This window comes from Eschrichtius robustus, chromosome 18, assembly GCF_028021215.1.
Source record: "Eschrichtius robustus isolate mEscRob2 chromosome 18, mEscRob2.pri, whole genome shotgun sequence".
Taxonomy (NCBI): Eukaryota; Metazoa; Chordata; class Mammalia; order Artiodactyla; family Eschrichtiidae; genus Eschrichtius; species Eschrichtius robustus.
Window position 1 is genome coordinate 45,539,290 of NC_090841.1, and position 17,277 is coordinate 45,556,566.

At 33.9% G+C, this 17,277-nt stretch overlaps 1 protein-coding gene across 2 annotated transcripts in view; it reads right to left on the minus strand.

Moving 5' to 3' along the window:
* Positions 1 to 17,277, minus strand: part of KLHL1 (kelch like family member 1) — a 422,746-nt gene that overhangs the window by 217,734 nt on the left and 187,735 nt on the right. The gene's annotated exons all lie outside the window — the stretch shown is intronic.

Here is a 17,277-nt window from a genome sequence, read left to right on the forward strand (position 1 = left end):
TCGTTTAGCAATTCAACACATCTTTAATAGGTATGGTTCCATTCAGATTTTCTATTACTATTGGGTGAGGTCATACATTCTCAGAAATGGTTTATTGCATCTTAGTTTTTGTGACACAGATGGCTACTCTTCACTAGAAATATCTCCACTCATTTTTCCTGAACACAGGGTCAGGCCACATACTGCCATGACACATGTCAGTGGATGTGTGTTGCTACCACACTGAGGCATTTATAATGTGAGTGTGCTTCATCCCTACTCTTGCTCTTCTACCAGCTAACTGAAGACAGCATAAAAATCCTAGTGGATAGAGGGAGGCTACAGGGGGAGCAAGGAGCCTGAGCTCTGAATCCATGCCCAGAACTATGAGCTTTAGACAGCAATATGCAATGTTTAAACTAATAATACTCCCAAAATAAACTCAAGTTTATACTTGTGTATGTACTTGAATGCAGTCCCAAGTGTCTAAGTTTGAAACTCAAGTGTAAAATCATAGAGAAAAATAATTGATTAACCTTTATTATTAATATGTTGTCATCTAATTTAGAAGGGTATTCTTGCCAGCTGAAATATATTTTCTAACTTTTGTGATGCTACTGTAATTTTGCCTTAGATTTCTCCTTTTTTCCATCATTCGCATTTATTTTTGTGACATGTAAGAGAAGTTGTCTGCTTTCAAAAATTCAACTTTCAAGGACAGAATATTTATTAAGAAAACTCTCATAAACAGAATGCCTTTATTTTTTCCCACACCAAAGTTTTTGTTCTGGATTTTTTAAAATTTACAATAATTTGCAAGAATTATACAATAAGCACTTAAAAACCTTTCACTTAACTTCACCAAGTGTTAACATTTTGCTATATTTATCTATGTGTGTGTGTGTTTATGCTGTAGTTGCTGAATTATTTGATGGTACTTCTAATCAACATGTATTTCACCCCTGAATACTTCAGTGTGTGTCTCTAAGAACAGAACTTTCTCCTACATAGCCACTCATGAATGTAATTCTTTACACTCACGAAATTGATACAATAGTATTTGCTATAATGCAAATTTCCCCAAATGCTCAAATAAGATGCTTTAAAGATTTTATTTTTAAATTCAGAATCTAATTGTCTCACACATTACATTTACTTGTTATGTCCCTTTAGTTTTCTTTAATCTAGAACAGTTTCCCAACTATTTTGTCATTCACATTTACGTCACATTTACTGAAGAGTTCAGACCAGATGCTTTGTAGAATTCCCCAATTTGGGTTAGTCATATTTTTTCCCCATGATTAGATTTAACTGAAAACTTTTTGGCAGGAAGACTGTACAGGTGATGTTGTACCCTTTTCAGTGCTTATATAGAGAGAGGTCCATAATGTCAGTATATCACTGCTGATGGTATTAAATTTGGTACCTTGTTTAAAATACTGTCTGCCAGATATCTTCATTTTTAAGAAACTCTTCCTTTTATACTTAATAAGTAATCTGTTGGGTGAGGGATAACTTTGCTTTCAAACATGACATTTCACCCATAACTTAACATGTTTAACAGATGAAGAGCATTATGTTTTATTTATGAGTTTCAATGAAAGAATAAGAGAGCAAATGAATCTAATGCATATTTCCAAGTATCACAAGGGATTTGATGAAGAAAAAAGAAAGGTAAAGTGGATGCAATAAATTGAAAGGAAATTAAAACTCTTTTTATTACATATTAATTTCCAATTAAATTAGCTATCTAAAGTTTAGTTTGGTATAAAAGAGAGACACTATCAATAATAAAAGTTATTAAACTTTCAAGATTCTAAAAAATGCACAAGGACCCTGTTCAGATATTATCAACTAGTAGAACATTGAGTATCATGATCAATTTGAGTGAGGAGACATTTGCCAATAGTAATAAAATTATCTGAGGTGTTTATATTTCACATTATCAATAACTTTGTCATTCAATAGTAATGTCAAACAAAATCTTCATCTGCAGTTGAAGGATTCATACCAGTTTAAATGATTTTAAGACTAATTATATTAGTGCAGTTATAGATACATATGTTAAAGTTTATGAATATTATAGTAAACATCAAAATAAAGTATACTACAAATTGTGGAAACCTATATTTTATATAGACTTTAGCTGATTTACAAAATGTATACCTACACTTATAAAAATAAAAAATATAAAATATAGAGGAGCTAACATGAATACTATAAAATCTGTTATTATTTACAATTGATTATAAGCATAACAATTATATACATATATATATTTTACATGTCATGATTTAAGACCTTTGGAGGAATTTTACCTAAAAGTTTTCAGTAAGATTATCAAGAAGATATTTGTATGCTTTTTAGCATAGATCATATGAAAATCAGTTAAAAAAGGATATGGTTTCAGATGGCATGGTTTTTATAGATTCCATTTTTGTTGTGATTTCAGAACAGTGGGAGAGTGATTTTCTTTAATTTTAATTGATTAGTTGTTCTCAATAGCATCTGTGCAGAAAAGAATTAACACAGCAGGCCTGAACTGCTCTCCTTGAAAAGGCCTGCTTGCAAGATTTGCCCTTGACTAGTGTCTGCAAACTTAGATTTCAAGAGGGTTCCCACCATTAAGTAATATAAAAGGCTCACTGTGCCTAAACTGTTTGTGTAAGCATTATGGTTTATGCTTAACAACTGCTTTCCTTCTGGGAGTCTTGAATTTTGGTATATACTAAGCAGAGGCTGCCTATGTGATTAGCCCTCAACAAAAACCTGGACCTCCAAGTCTCTAATGAATCTCCCTGTTGGCAGCAACTCACTGGTTTTGTCTCAACTCTTTGCAAAGGAAATTAAATGCCTCCTGTGCTATTCCACTTGGAATGCTGAACTTGGAAGTTTGCTCCTGGTTTCCCAAGGACTATGCCCTGTGTGCCATTTCCCTTTCCTCATTATGCTTTGAACCCTTTTGATACAACAAATCAGAGCAATTGGTTTGTCTGTATGCTGAGACTTGTGAGCCACCCTCTCATGAATCATCCAACCTGGAGGGTTAGTTTTGGGGATGTCTCAACACAGCATTCTAATTAGAATAGTTGGGGTGGTGGGTGATGTTTGAGATATACCGTGCCCATGGGCTGGAAGATAAAACATTGCTAAGATTTCAACTGACCCCAAATTAATCTATAGATTTATTATAATCATATTTAAAATCCCAGCAGACTTTTTGTAGAAATTGCAAAACTGATTCTAAAGTTCCTATGTAAATGCTATGACCTAGAATAACCAAAACAATTTTGAGAAAGAACAAAGTGGGAGTAATGTCACTACCAGATTTTAAGACTTTTTACAAAGATATGGTAATTAAAATTGATTGCTATTGGTCTAAATATAGACAATAGATCAATGGAAAATAATAGATTCTAGAAAGTTTTTCAAAGGCTCAAAAAAAATTCAACTGAGAAAGGGTAGTCTTTGAATAACTGGTACAAGCAGATAGGCATGTACAAAAACTTCTGTTTTAATCTGTACCCCACAAAATATATAAAATTTACTCAAAATTGATCATAGTCCTAAATTTAAAACTTAAAACTACAAATCTTCTCTAAGAAAACATGGGAGAAATCCTGTGACTTTAAGTTAGTTAATGATTTCTTAGATAAAACATCAAAAAGCATAATCCACAAGAAAAATGTTAAAATGGACTTTATAAAAATCACTACAAGTGACAATAGTAAAGGAACAAAAAGATGAACCGTGAATGGAAAAAAATGTGTGCAAAATCATATATCTGATAAAGTACTTGTATACAAAATACATAAAGAACGCTCAAACTCAATAATAAAAAAATTTTAATGGGCAAGTGATCTAAGCAGACATTCCACAAAAGAAGATACATGAATGTAAAGTGCTCAACAATATCACTATCTAGGAGAATGCAAGGTGAAAAGCACGATGATATACCACTACACATACATTAGAACAGCTGGTGGAAATGTGAAATGGTATAACCATTTGGAAAACATTTTTACAATTTCATCTTTCAAATGACTCAGCCATTTCACTCCTAAGTATTTACCCAAGAGAAATAAAAGAATGTGTCAATATAAATCCTTCTACATGAATGTTTATAGCAGATTTATTTTGTAATGACCAAAACCCTGAAAACAACCCAGACATTCATCAGCAAGTGAATGGATGAAAAAATTGTAGCCTATCCATTTACTGGAATAAATTAGAAAGAACTATTGATATGTGCAACATCATGGTTACTTATGCTGAGTGTAAAATTAGGCTGAATGTAAGAAATCAGACGAAGGTAACTCTACCATCCAATTTAATTAAAATTCTTAAACATCCAAACTTATCTATTGTGAGTGACATAAATCAGATCATCAGTACCTGAGCATGGGTTAGGGCTGAGGAGAGGCAACAAGATGGATCATAAAAAGAGGTTACAGATATATTCATTATCCTGACTATGGTAATAATTTTATGTATGTATACACATGTCAAAACATCAAATTGTATACCTTATATATGTGTAGCTCATCGAATGTCAGATATTCATCAATGAAGCTTTTAAAAAATACTCAAATGTTAACAAAGATGATTTGAGTTGACTAGTACCTGTAAATATTTTCTGAGAGCTTTAATTCAAATTTTACTAACAAAATCACAAAGATAGAATATTATAATTTAGAGAAATTGTGGTTATGTGTACGTTTTTTCTTAACTTTACAATGTACAGAACACATTATTATAGTCATGGAAACTTCATATATACTATTACCAATTTAAAATACTTGACCAAAGTATTTTAAAAATAATCTTATAAGTGTAAACCTAACATGTAAAATGGTGTGTGTGTGTGTGTGTGTGTGTGCGTGCACACATTAGTATATTTACCTTCCCAAAGTGATTCATAGATATTATGATTCATATATATTATGCAGTGAAATAAGCTATAAGATATATAAGAACAAATAATTATTCAGTCCAAATTCAAATACTGGATCTAATATTGTACTTTATAATAATTTAGGTAAAATGTCAGCAGGACATCTCACCACCCTTTCCTGTAAAAAAAAAAAAAAGAGAGAGAGAGAGAAAAACTAAATTTTCACAGGTTACCTATAGACTAAATTTTAAAAGTTACTTAGTGGTAATTTTGGAGGTGAATTTGGAGGATATGAGCATTGTTTGTGCTATTTTTTTCAACTTGGAATATATCCAATGAAAGGATCCATTTGTAAAAGCCAGAAGGCACAAATGGAATATTAGTTAGTGTTGAGCTTGAATACACACAAATTGAGCTACCTCATGCATGATATATTCTTTGTATCTATAACCTGGCTATTTCTCTGGCAGATTTAGATGGTAAAAAGGCAAAAATCTGCTAAGTATTTGACTTAAAATAAACCTAAAAAAAGATATGACTACTGTTAATGGAAAAAAAAGTAGTTCTACACATCCACTCAAAGTTAACTTTCAAGGCATTAATGTTCACAAATGGCTTTGGACTTACTGAGAGGGAAAATCTATGTTTTTACTTTAGGTGACATTGAAAATTGGCTATAAAATATCCAATGACATTTTAGATAACTAAGGAGCTATGACTATAGTAAAAGAAAACCCTGAGAAAATTTTCTTAAATAATAAGAAAATATTTATAATGTTTCTTGACAAGTCCAGAGGATGAGGCTGGTTGTCCCCAGAACTGATTAATTGAAGGGCTCAACACATCTTTAGGAAACAGCCATCCCTTCAAGAGGCTTGCTGTTTCCTCATGGTTGCCATAGTTTCAAGCTTCAAATTCAGATAGGAAAACACCCATCAGAAGAGAGAGTATTCCTTAATGCATTGATACATTTCTGTTGCATCAGTGAAGAAATCTTTACTAAAAGTTCCCCAGAACTCTTTCTTTATGTTGCCTTGGCCAAAAAATTTATGACATGACCATGACTTAACCCAATAATTAACAGTGGGGTAAAACCCCAATAACTGATTTTGACCCTACACGAATTACATTGTTAGAAATGAGTCACTCTCCCTTGAGTTAACTGGGGGAATAAGAAGGGACTGACTTTTGAATATGGTACCTCTAATGTGTGCTACATTATCTGCAGTCTCACCTTAAGTAAATGCCAAAGCTACTGAGTATTCCAAACATGTATCAGTGAACTCAAACTCTGATTTCCTACCAGAGAATATAGTTAAATTTACACTATATTGGAATGAAAATATGTAAAATATAATTGGAAGAAAATCACAAAGATTATAGAAGAATATGAATCTGTGCTGTTCATATTTTAATAGATAAGTTATATTCTATTAACAACTATGCTGTATAACCATATTTTATGTATAAAATCAGTTATATTGAAAAGATAATGTATTTTACCAGATAAGTGCAAGAACTGTCCATAAATCCATAAAGTAAATTAAATATTCTATCATCTATCTATCTATCTATCTATCTATCTATCTATCTATCGGTCTACCTACCTATCTATCTCTATCTTTAATGGAAATAAAGAGAAATAATATGATACATTAGAATTAAAACAAAGTAAAAACTGATATTTTAGTAATTTGTAGGGGTTTAAAAAATAAACTTTTTAAAAAAGATTTTATTTATTTGCTGAAATTTAGTTTATTGAAATGATATTAAATGTGTAAAATCCCCATTTTACAGAAAATGAGACACTTGTAGAATTAAATAGCTGGCAAATGATAGCATAGAACTCAAATCTAAAGCTAGCTTCAAAACCTGTATCTTACTACACTGCTTCCTACCATGAACACTTGGAGAGCAGGTACTGAGTTTTGATCAATTCTAAATCCCTAGCACTTAGCTTAGTACTACATACAAGTATAAAAGAGAAATTAAATTACCTATAATGTCACCACCTAGTATAACCACTATTAAAATATTGGTATATTATATTGACACGTACACACTGCTATATTTAAAATAAAATGCCTTTCCATGAAAAAAAAAAGAATGTTTTCAAAGAATACTGACTCAAGTGAAAAAATGTTCACACTGTATTAAAAAAGATAAAACATAGGTAATATGATCAAATTTTATAAAATATTATTTATTTATACACATCTGTTTTATATATATGCACATAAAAGATTGAAATAAAATATTTAGATTTACAGAAAACCTGCAAAGGTAGCCGAGAGATTTTTCATATAGCACACACCTGTTTTTCCTATTTAACAATGTATGATCCACATGTTAAATTAATGAACCAACATTGTTATATTATTATTAACCAAAGTTCAAACTTTACTCATATACCCTTACTTTTTTACCTATTATTCTTTTTTCTGTTCCAAGATCCCATGTAGAATACATTTCATTTAGTCATTATATCTCCTTAGGCAACCCTTGGCTGTGACAGTTTCTCAGACTTTTCTTGTTTTTAATGACTTTGACAGTTTTAAAATTATTAGTTAAGTATTTTCTAGACGGCCCCTCAATTGGGATTTGTCTAATTATGATTACACTGGGAATAAGGGCTTTTGGTCTCGTCACATCATATCAAGGTTGCAAATTATCAACATGACCTCACCGCTGAAGTCAATTTTGATTACTTGGTAGAAGTATTTTTTGTCAGGTTTCTGACTATAAAATAACTCTTTCACCCACTTTTCCATACCATGCTCTCTGGGAGGAAGGCCCTATGCACAGCCACACTTAAGGAGCAGGGAGTTATGCTCTATCTCCTTGAGAGCAGATTAATTACATAAATGATTTGGAATTTATTTATTTCCTCAATAATTTATTTATATAAATACATTCCTAAGGTTTTTTCAGTGCTTCAAAAAAAGCAGGAGAGTTAAGGAAATTTTGGTTTACATCATTTTATTAAATTTAGTAGATTTACATATCTTTCTAACAATTACCAAAAGAAATAGATTTTTACTGTAATTTAGACTTTTGCTGCTATCCAATTATTACTTAATCTAATATGCACCACATTACTGGCACTCTGGTACCCTCCCTCTCTCTCTTTCTGTCTGTTTCTCTTTTTTCTCTCTCACTCTCATCTGTAGGGAAATCCTGGATGTCATGTGAAAATTATAGCAAACCAATTTTAGAAAGCAATGATAATATATACTTAGGAAATTCTATAATCTTAGAGCTTATTAATTAATAAACAATGTCTTACATGCATTCTAGCCACAAGAAAAGCAGTGATTATGCTTTTTGAGTACTAAACATACTTCAGAGTTCTTGGGCTCATTGTCAGAAAAGTTAAGGAAATATCTGTGGGTCAGTAAGAAAGTAGTTGTGAAAGCAAAGACCATCATTTTCCCATTATATCTGTACCTCATTTTCTTTAGGAAAGTCCACTGGGAGTCAGGCCAGAACCAAAAATGTCAATAGTTCTCATTTACTTAAATTGTTTTAAATCTACTATCCTTACATATCCATCATTTGGAAGAACAAGGAATTGTTTGCTGAGTAAAAATCTTGACTTTTTCTGAATATTCCCTTGACCCACATCTATGCACAGGTGTTTAAATTCCTTGACTTTAAGGATAGAATGTCACCCCTTATTTTCAGTGTATCATAGTTTGTAATTCCGTCCCTAATCAACTACATAGAAATTTTCCCACTTCCAGTACTTACTATAGAGTTTAATCTAAAGCAGTCTGTCACTCAATATTCAAGCAAATTTTGGTTATGAGAAAAACAAAAAAATTAAAAAAGATCAACTCATAGTTATACAAGTTATCCAAACATCTACTCTAGGTAACATAATTTGGCAGCCTGTATATCAGACCTATCACAAATATGTTCATTTGGCCACTACAGAATTTAATATTTTAGAACACCTTTACATGGAACGTGTACTCTTGAGTTCAGCATAGATAACAATCTCTTCAAATTAAATGTACACTGAACCCAAAAGAGTTTGATCGAAGGATTTTATTATTCTATTGTTTAATACATGAAATTATTAATAACATGTTTTTGGACATTATCTTTTGAACTTGAATCAGCCAACAGAAGAAAGAGTTCTGTAGTTCATTATTATATCTACTTTTGGTACATTAGTGAGGATGTCTGAAGTACATCATTGTGTCTTACAAGTATTCAAATACTCAAAAATATTCCTCTCAAATGTTAATATCAGTAAACTGTGCTTAAGTTGAGAAAATATTATTATTATTTTTTTTATAGCATAACTCTTAGGCTTCTTTCTTTGGCTTGGTGACTGAGAAGCTAAAACAAAAGATTGATATGTAATTTCTATGACTACAGAAAGAATCTTAAGACACTTAGGATGCAAATCATACCTTGGTGTTGCATATTTGAGTTTGATTGCCTTTTTTTTTTAAGGTCTTTTGTATTTGAACTTCAAAGTCTTATACACCATGGATACTTAGGAATGAAATTATGATGAGAGTTATAATCCTGTGGCTTCTGTAAATGACTTTTGGATTGTTTTCTTCCTTTATTGCTCTACTTCAATCAAGAAAATAGAGGGGAGATTGAAAGGGATAAGTATAAGAGAATATAACTTCTCATTAGACAGATTTTGCAGCAACAGTACTTACATGCTGCTACAGTATGTTCTCAAACAACAAGGTTGAATTGAAGTTAACTACAAAGTTGCTTCATCTTGGGTGAGTAAATATTTTAAGCACTCACTTGGATGGCTGTGTAGTGGAAATTAAAAAGTCTGCAGTTTTGATATTTTATTCTCTGACCATCTGCCCAGATTGGGAGTTCTACCATCCTGTCTGTGCATGAGGCCATCTTACCCACTTCCTCTGCACTCCCTGGCTTCTGAGTTGCCAGATTGTTTCTGTTTGTTTGTTTAATGTATAATTTTCTTTGGAGTACTATCTTGGCTCTCAAAATATGCTTAATATGTTATTATCTAATTCCCTTTTTGTTATCAGTGTAGATCAGTTTCAGATATTACTATTTTCATTTTCTGACTATAAGCATTCATGTTTTTGTTTAAATCATCACATCTAACAATCCATATTCATAATCAAAATTTCTTAGCCCAATGAATGAGAAGTGCAATAGCTATAAAGTGTTACTCAGCAAGTACACAGGTGATTCTCAAATAAGCATGAAATCCTTTCCCAAAGCACTACCATATATTACTAACATGTTAATTTCCCCCACTTATGTATTTTTTTAAAATTTTTGTTGGAGTATAGTTGATTTACCATGTTGTGTTTGTTTCAGGTGTACAACAAAGTGAATCAGTTATCCATATACATATATCCACTCTTTTTTTACATTCTTTTCATGTATTGGTCATTACAGAGTATTGAGTAGAGTTCCTTGTGCTATACTCTAGGTCCTAATTAGTTATCTGTTTTATATATATTAGTATGTATATGTCAATCCCAATCTCCCAATTTATCCCTCCCCTTCTTATTCCCTGGTAACCTTAAGTTTGTTTTATACATCTGTGACTCTACTTCTGTTTTGTAAATAAGTTCATTTCTACCCATTTTTAGATTCCACATATAAGTGATATCATATGATATTTGTCTTTGTGTGACTTACTTCACCCAATATGACAATATAGAGGTTCATAAATGCTGCTGCAAATGGCATTATGTTGTTCTTTTTTTATGGCTGAGTAATATTCCATTGTATATATGTACCATATTTTCTTTATCCATTCCTCTGTTGATGGACATTTAGGTTGCTTCCATGTCCTGGCTATTGTAAATAGTGTTGCAAAGAACATTGGGACACATGTATCTTTTTGAATTATGGTTTTCTCTGGGTATATGCATAGGAGTGGGATTGCTGGGCCATGTAATAGTTCTATTTTTCGTTTTTTAAGGAACCTCTATACAGTTCTCTATAGTGGTTATGCCAATTTACATTCCCACCAACAATGTAGGAGGGTTCCATTTTCTCCACAGCTTCTCCAACATTTATCGTTTGTAGATTTTTTTGATGATGGCCATTCTGACCGTTGTGAGGTGATACCTCATTGTACTTTGATTTGCATATCCCTAATAATCAGTGATGTTGAGCATCTTTTCATCTGCTTTTTGGCCATCTGTATGTCTTACAAAAATGTCTATACTACCCAAAGAAATCTACAGATTCAATGCAATCCCTATCAAATTACCAATGTCATTTTACACAGAATTAGAGCAAAAAAGTTTACAATTTGTATGGAAATGCAAAAGACCCTGAATAGTAAAAGCAATCTTGAGAAAAAAAAACGGAGCTGGATGAATCAGGCTCCCTGACTTCAGATTATACTACAAGTCTACAGTACTGACACAAAAACAGAAATATAGATCAATGGAACAGGATAGAAAGTCTAGAAGTAAACCCACACACCTATGGTCACCTAATCCATGACAAAGGAGACAAGAATATACAATGGAGAAAAGACAGTGTCTTGAATTAGCTTAAGATGGTGGAGTAGAAGGACATGCACTCACCCCTTCTTATGAGAACACCATAATCACAACTAACTGCTGAACAACCATTGACAAAAAACGTTGGAACCTACCAAAAAAGATATCCTACATCCAAAGACAAATGAGAAGCCAAAATGAGATGGTAGGAGGTGCGCAATCACAATAAAATCAAATCCCATATATGCCAGGTGGACGAACCACAAACTGGAAAACAATTGTAGAGAAAGTCTCCTATATATGAACGTTCAGGATGCAAACTTTCAAAGATGCAAACGTGCATTAGCATGTTCAGTCACATAAGTTAGTTCACATGTCTGGAGTACATTTTCACGTTCATGCATCCTCTACAAGTGGTTGTGTTTTTGTATACTTTGCTGCACAGTACTGCATAGAGTACAGTAGTGCAGTAACTTTATTTCAAGGCCAGGATGTCCAGAAGCAAGCGTAAAAGCAGCAGTGATGTAGCTGGTGCTGATAAGAAGATCCAGGAATTGGAGGTCCAGAGAAGGAATGAAGAGAGACAGAGGAAGAAGAAGTAACTGAAGAATGGAAGAGATTCACAATACAGGAAATGGCAAGGGGATTTTCTTTATTTGAGGAGGTACTGTTAGTTTTTGAGGCACAGGACCTGAATGTAGAATGGAACACAAAGGTTGCAGCAGCCGTTTAGAATGCAATCCAGTGCTCCGTGTCATCTATGACAAGAAAAAAAAAGAGCTACTACCCAGACATCACTGGATTGTTTTTTCAAGAGGGTAGATAGAGTTGAATCCAGCAAAGAACCAGAACCTGTGCCATCAGTGTCAGTGTCAGGCATGAGTGAAATTGCAGCTTGCCCTCCATCTCCTATTGCTGATGATCCTTCAGCTCTACCATTTCCCACCTCCTCTCCCTCCTTCAGTCAGTAAATCTTCTTGCATGTTCACTCGATGCCAGCACCTGTATGCCAGTTATTGTACTGTACTACTGTACTTTTCAAGGTACTGTACTGTAAGATTAAAAATGTTTTCTTTATTTTTGTGTTTGTTTTTTATGTATTATTTGTGTGAAAAGTATTATAAACTTATTACAATTCAGTGCTATATAGCTGATTGTTAGTTGGGTACCTAGGCTAACTTTGCTGGATGTATGAATAAATTGAACTTATGGACACAGTCTCAGAACAGAACCCATTCGTATGTAGGGGACTTACTGTATGACAGAAGTTCTCCCACTGGAGTGAAAGTTCTGAGCCCCACATCAGGCTTCCCAGCCTGTGGGTCCAGCAATGGGAGGAGGTGTCCTCAGAGAATCTGTCTTTGAAGGCCAGCGGATTTGATTGCAGGACCTCCACAGGACTGAGGGAAACAGAAATTCTGCTCTTGGAGGGTACACACAAGTCTTGTGCATACCAGGACCCAGGGGAAAAAGCAGTGACCCCATAAGAGACTGGGCCAGACCTACCTGCTAGTATTGGAGGGTCTCCTGCAGAGGTGAGAGGCTGCTGTGGCTCACTGCGGGTACAAAGACATTGGCAGCAGCAGTTCTGGGAAGTACTTATTGGTGTGAGCCTTCCCAGAGACTGCCATTAGCCCCACAAAACAGACTGTAGACTCCAGTGCTAGGTCCTCTCAGGCCAAACAACCAACAAGGAGAGAACACGGTACCACCCATCAGCAGACAAGTGGATAAAAGTTTTACTGAGGATTGACCTGCCCACCAGAGGGAAAAACCGAGCTCTACCCACCACCAGTCCCTCCCATCAGGAAGCATGCACAATCCTCTTAGATAGCCTCATCCACCAGAGTGTAGACAGAAGAAGCATGAAGAACCACAATCCTGCAGCCTGCAGAATGAAAACCACAATCACAGAAAGTTAGACAAAATGAAATGGCAGAGTATTATGTCCCCAGGGAAGGAACAAGATAAAACCCCAGAAAAACACCTAAGTGAAGTGGAGATAGGCAACATTCCGGAAAAAGTATTCAGAATAATGATAGTGAAGATGATCCAGGATGTCAGATAAATAATGGAGGCAAAGTTCGAGAAGATGAAAGAAATGTTTAACAAAGACCTAGAAGAACTAAAGAAAAAGGAAGCTGAAATGAACCCTTGATAAGTGAAATGAAAAAAAACACTAGAAGAAATCAATAGCAGAATAACTGAGGCAGAAGAACAGGTAAGTGATGTAGAAGAGTGAATGGTGGAAATCACTGCCATGGAACAAAACAAAGAAAAAAAGAATGAAAAGAAATGAAGACAGTATTTTTGGACAACATTAAACCCACAAACATTCACATTATAGGGGTCCGAGAAGGAGAAGAGAGAGAGAAAGCACCTGAGAAAATATTTGAAGAGATAATAGCTGAAAACTTCCCTAACATGGGAAAAGAAGCAGTCACCCTAGCCCCCCTACTCCAGGAAGTGCAGGGAGTCCCAGGTAGGATAAACCCAAGGAGGAACATGCTGAGACACATAGTAATCAAACTGACAAAAATTAAAGACAAAGAAAAAAATTTAAAGCACCAAGGGAAAACAACAAATAACATGCAAGGGAACTCCCATAAAGTTATCAGTTGATTTCTCAGCAGAAAATCTGCAGACCAGAAGGGATTGGCATGATATATTGCAAGGGATGAAGGAGAAGAACCTACAACCAAGAATACTCTACCCAGCAAGGCACTCATTCAGGTTTGACAGAGAAATCAAAAGCTTTACAGACAAGCAAAAGCTAAGAATTCAGCTCCACAAGAACAGGTTTTCAACAAATACTTAAGAAACTTCTCTAGGCGGGAAAGAGACCAGAAACTTAAAACAAACTTGTATTTATATAGATTGCTATATCAAAACCTCGCTGGACCAGCAAACCCAAAATCTACAATAGATACACACACAAAAAAGAATAAACAACCCAAACACAAACACTAAAGATGGTCATCAAACCACAAGAGAAGAGAACAAAAGAGGAAGGGAAGAAAAAAAGACCTATAAAAACAAAAACAAAACTATTAAGAAAACGTCAATAAGAATGTACATATTGATAATTACCTTAAATGTACTGATAAATAGATTAAATGTTCCAACCAAAAGACATAGACTGGCTGAATGGATACAAAAACAAGACACTATATATTCTGTCTACAGGAGACCCACTTCAGACCTAGGGACACATACAGACTGAAAGTGAGGGGATCAGAAAGGATATTCCATGCAAATAGAAATCAAAAGAAAGCTGGAGTAGCAATGCTCATATCAGACAAAATAGACGTTAAAATAAAGACTCTTATAAGTGACAAAGAAGGACACTGCAAAATAATCAAGGGATCAATTCAAGAAGAAGATATAATAATTGGAAATATATATGCACCCAACATAGGAGCACTTCAGTATATAAGGCAAATACTAACAGCCATAAAGAGAGAAATCAACAACAACACAATAATAGTGGGGAACTTTAACAACCCACTTTCTTCAAAGGGCAGATCATCCAGACAGAAAATCAATAAGGAAACACAGGCTTTAAATGACACATTAGTGAAGATGGACTTAATTGATATTTATAGAGCATGCCATCCAAAAGCAGCAATGTACACATTCTTCTCAAGTGCACACGGAACATTCTGCAGGATTGACCACATGCTGGGCCAAAAAGCAAGACTCCGTAAATTTAATAAATTTAATCTTTTAATTAAATTTAATCTTTTCTGCGAGATTAGAAATAAACTACAAGTAAAGAACTGTAAAAAACACAAACACGTGGAGGCTAAACAATATGCTACTAAGCAAGCAATGGATCACTGAAGAAATCAAAGAGGAAATCAAAAAATACCTAGAGACAAATGAAAATGAAAGCACAATGATCCAAAACCTATGGGATGCAGCAAAACAGTTCTAAGAGGGAAGTTTATAGCAATAAAATCTTATCTTGGGAAACAAAAAAAATCTCAAATAAACAACCTAACCTTACACCTAAAGCAACTAGAGAAAGAGGAACGAATAAAACCAAAAGTTAGTACAAGGAAAGAAATCATAAAGATCAGTGCAGAAATATATGAAATAGAGACAAACAATAGCAAAGATCAATGAAACTAAAACCTGATTCTTTGGAAAGATAAACAAAATTGATAAACTTTTAGCCAGACTCATCAACAAAAAAGGGAGAGGACTCAAAGCAATAAAATTAGACATGAAAAAGGAGAAGTTACAACTTACACCACAGAAATACAAAGGATCATAAGAGACTACAAGAAACTTTATGCCAATAAAATAGACAACCTGGAAGAAATGGACAAATTCTTAGAGAGATACAATCTCCCAAGACTTAAACAGGAAGAAACAAAAAGTATGAACAGACCAATCACAAGTAATGAAATTGAAATTGTGATTAAAAATCTTCCAAGAAACAAAACTCCAGGACCAGATGGCTTCACAGGTGAATTTGATCAAACATTTAGAGAAAAGCTAACACCCATCATTCTGAAAGTGTTCCAAAAAATTGCAGAGGAAGGAAAATTCCCAAATTCATTTTATGAGGCCCCATTATCCTGATACCAAAACCAGACAAAGATACCACAAAAAAAGAAAATTACAGGCCAATAACCACTGATGAACATAGACGCAAAAATCTTTAACAAAATACTAGCAATCTGAATTCAACAATACATCAAAAGGATCATACACCATGATCAAGTGGGATTTATCCTGGGGATGCAAGGATTTTTCAATATCCACAAATCAATCAGTGTGATACACCGCATCAACAAACTGAAGAATAAAACCATATGATCATCTCAATAGATGCAGAAAAAGCTTTTGACAAAATTCAACACAGATTTATGAAAATAACTTTCCAGAAAGTGGACATAGAGGGAACCTACCTCAACATAATAAAGTCCATATATAACAAACTTATAGCTAGTATCATACTCAACAGTGAAAAGCTGAAACCATTTCCTCTAAGATTAGGAACAAGACAAGGATGTCCACTCTCTCCACTTTTATTCAACATAGTTTTGGAGGTCCTACTACAGCAATCAGAGAAGAAAAATAAATAAAAGGAATCCAAATTGGAAAAGAAGAAATTAAATTGTCACTGTTTGAAGATGACCTGACACTATACATAGAAAATCCTAAAAGATGCCACCAGAAAACTACTAGAGCTAATCGATGAATTTGGTAAAGTGGCAGAAGACAAAATTAATGCACAGAAATCTTTTGCATTTCTATAAACTAACAATGAAAGATCATAAAGAGAAATTAAGGAAACAATCCCATTTATCATTGCAACAAAAAGAATACAATACCTAGGAATAAACCTACCTAAGCAGGCAAAAGCACTGTACTCAGAAAACTATAAGGTACTAATGAAAGAAATCAAGTACTACACAAACAAATGGAGAGATATACCATGTTCTTGGATTGGAAGAATCAATATTGTCAAAATGACTATACTACCCAATGCAATCTACAGATTCAGTGTAATCCCTATGAAATTACCGATGCATTTTTCATAGAATTAGAACAAAAAATTTCACAATTTGTATGGAAATACAAGAAACAGCAAATAGCCAAAGGAACCTTAAGAAAGAAAAATGGTGCTGGAGGAATCAGGCTCCCTATCTTCAGACTACACTACAAAGCTACAGTAATTAAGACAGTATGGTACTGGCACAAAAACAGAAATATAGATAAATGGAGCAGGATAGAAAGCCCAGAGATAAACCCATGCACCTGTGGTCAACTAATCTATGACAAAGCAGGCAAGAATATACAATGGAGAAAAGACAGTCTCTTCAGTCAGTGGTGTTGGGAAAACTGGACAGCTACATGTAAAAGAATGAAATTACAGCACTCCCTAAGACCATACACAAAAATAAACTCAAAATGGAT